The sequence below is a fragment of the Cibotium barometz genome, chromosome 26 (genome assembly GCF_041138505.1).
Source record: "Cibotium barometz isolate CiBa-2024 chromosome 26, ASM4113850v1, whole genome shotgun sequence".
NCBI lineage: Eukaryota > Viridiplantae > Streptophyta > Polypodiopsida > Cyatheales > Cibotiaceae > Cibotium > Cibotium barometz.
The window spans coordinates 35,701,551-35,704,789 of record NC_141071.1 but is presented as its reverse complement, the minus strand read 5'-3'; the positions used below and the strand labels follow the sequence as shown (position 1 = coordinate 35,704,789).

Genomic DNA, 3,239 nt, shown 5'->3' with positions numbered 1-3,239 from the left:
TAAATACCTTGCAAGAGATCCAAGGCGATATATCACATCTCGGACTCCTGTTATAGTACATCCATCAATAACAAGGGGTAGAACATGCTACATACATGATTAATCCGATCAACAAACATACAAGAAAATAAATACTTTCAAAGAACTGAATAGATTTACCTTCACAAAATTGTGCCAATCGTGTGTTTTTAAACCAAACAAGCTCTTGTCATGTAGAGTGAACATGTTTCGACAAGATGCTCCATATCCTGTAGGCGTACGAATCGACTAAATCTTCCTGTTGATAGTCTCCAGCTCTTCTGTCTTGAGCACCCATGGGGCAGGCTCGTAGGTTGTCTCACGTTGAGGTTCATCATAAAGTGGCCATAGATTGGGCTTTGAGTTTTGATCCTTTAAGTCATTTCTTGCAGCCACTGTGTCTTTCAAGCCAACGAGGTGTTGCCATAAGGTTTGAGCAACGTTCTTGAATATGTGCATGGGATCAAGAAGATGACATATCCTCAAATCCTTCCAATATTCCAAAGTATACCATATCGAAGGACTTTGAGCTACAGTACATTTTCCTCTCACTCGCTGCTTTACAGCGTCATCATCATCGCCGCTTATGATCTCCGACTCCGGATCGATAGTGGGTCCAACAGTCCACTTTAGATACCAATCCTTTGGTGTCATTGGTATTGGACATCTTCCTTCTTCTACCTTTCCATTAAAATGTATGGCTTGCCTTCTGTCTCGTAGATAATGATCCTCAGATAAAAATCGTCTATGTCGAAGATATATATTTTTGTTGAGGTTTTTGCTATAAGTCGATCTCAACCAATCACCACAAATTGGACAAGATTTTAACCCTTGGTACATATCCCTGCATGGAAATCTTAACAAAGATGATTAGCGTAATGAACATCGTACAAACTTATGAAAGAATATATATATTTAAACCATTTACCTGAGCAAAAACCATATCCTGGATAGTCCATGCTAAAATTCCACGAACAATGAACTATCTTTGATCGATGCTTGGACATATCCATGACATCAATCCCTCTCCACAAATCTTGAAGATCGTTGGATGGGAGGGACCAAATAAACATTTAGATCTTTAACTTGTCGTTTTCCCGGAATTAAGAGTGAGAGCCTTAAATGCTCTTTCTTAATGCTGAGATACGGGGGTAGATTATAGTTAATAACTACCACTGGCCATGTAGACCATTTACTTGATCTCATTGAAAATGGATTCACGCCATCCAATGCTACACCCATCTTTAAATGGCGTGGTTCTTTTGCAAAATCTGGCCATCGCAGATCAATATGCTCAAATGCAGGACAATCTGATGGAATTCGCATTACTCCATCTTTGCTCTTGTGCTCCGCTCCCCATTCCATAACCTTAGCTAATTCGGGACTTTGGAACATATGTTTTATATGCAAAGCCAGGGGAAAATGTCTCAATACCTTTCGAGGGACCTTACCTTTCTCCTCTTTATAACGAGGAGTTTGACATTTTGGACATGTCACACCGTCCTCGTACTGACCTCTATATAAAATACAATCATTGGGACATGCATGTATAGAAGAATAGTCAAGTCCAAGACTACTTCTCATCTTCTTCACCTCATCATGTGATGTAGGAAGTAAATTGCTTGTCGGCAAGAACTTCTGAGAGAGTAGCCTACAAAATCCATTAAAAATATGATCAATAAGAACAAAACATATTGTGATTCCTCCTAGAATATTTAGATTAAAAAAAATGTTAAATTGTTACATACTTCAAAAGTGCTGAAATGGATATATTACTCCATCCAAAATGATTTTGAAGATTCAGAATAAGTAAGCTTGCACTGAGTCGTGTCAGCTGGCTTCTTGCATAGATACGCTTTAGAGCCTCTTCTCGAAGATACTTCTCGTTGTTATTAGGAATATCACTCGCACTATTATTTTGATACCAATCCTCAATAAAATCAGACATGCCATCGTCGTCATCAAAGATATGGTCCCGCACATTATTGAAGTCCTAAGAATATTGTTTTTTTAGTCTTGCATACGCATTAGGATCACTCCTGCGTAGGATCCTCATGCACTCTATTGACATGTGAGATGCGTCATGTGAAGGTTGATTTGTGATATTGTTGATGTCACAATCCGAAATCTACATAATTGAAGGAAATATCAATAGCATGCTTCTATATAAAAGAAAAGATAGATACAAAACAATTACAGACAATAAAAAATGATTATCAAATTAAAATAGAGACAGTAGAGAACGTGGTGCAAATTAAACTATAGAATTAGGGTACAAGAGGTCCAATAACATTAGGAAATGTATACAATGAAGCTCTCAATCCTCATCTAGTAAGGATGCTCGTGGAGGTCTACGCCATCCATAATTCACTAGCAATTCATCACCAGCACGTAATGATCTAATAGCATTGACAACTATGTATCTTTCTACATCCCTGCTTATATGTTCTGGTTCATGACTATTCTCACACTCCACAAACGTGCAATTGGTTCTTGAACTCATCCCTCGACTACTATTGATTAAACCTGCTATGTTTCCTTGAGAGTAAGGTCTTCCATCAACATAGAGTCTTTGTCCTTCTGCATGTGTGATCCCTCTATTAGAAAGAGAGGCTGCATTGAGACATAATCCATAAGTACTCATGCTCTGAATGTAGCGAGTAAGCTGATGCCATGGACCCCATCTATATATAGGGCCACAGAAAGACATAAGGGTGACCTCTAAACGAGGGGCATATGTAAATCCTGTGCAATAAAGAGGCCTCGTCCTCCTCCACTAATGGTAGATGGAGCAATCATGTAGCGACTTCCCTAGAAGCTGAAAACCACTCCATCTAAAGGAAGTGATCCTCTCTGCCATCCTCCGTATCGTCTGCGATCATACGTCTGTACTAGAGAATGCAAACAAGTAGGCAAAGGATGATCTCCACCCATCTCGGCCTCCAAAGTAGGAGGTAGAGGATGTCGAGAAACCTCGAGCTGCAAAGCTGACAAGTGACCTGTCCGTGCCATGTGTGAGAGACATGTGCACCACTGATAGTGAAGTCGTCCTCGTCATCAAGTGAATATATCTACATATATGATATGGTTACCTTATATATGAGCCTTTGATTTATAAAATAACCAATAATAAAACTAAGGGAGAACAGTCACATACCAGAGGTCGATGTCGCTCCTCAGGTGGCGGTGCTCGCTCCTCAAAAGTACCATGAGTCATCTCA

General features: G+C 39.6%; 1 pseudogene; it reads right to left on the bottom strand.

The window, feature by feature from the left end:
* Positions 1–2,335: 2,335 nt before the first annotated feature.
* LOC147623906 (uncharacterized) lies at positions 2,336–2,952 on the bottom strand (annotated as a pseudogene).
* Between the last annotated feature and the right edge of the window lie 287 nt (positions 2,953–3,239).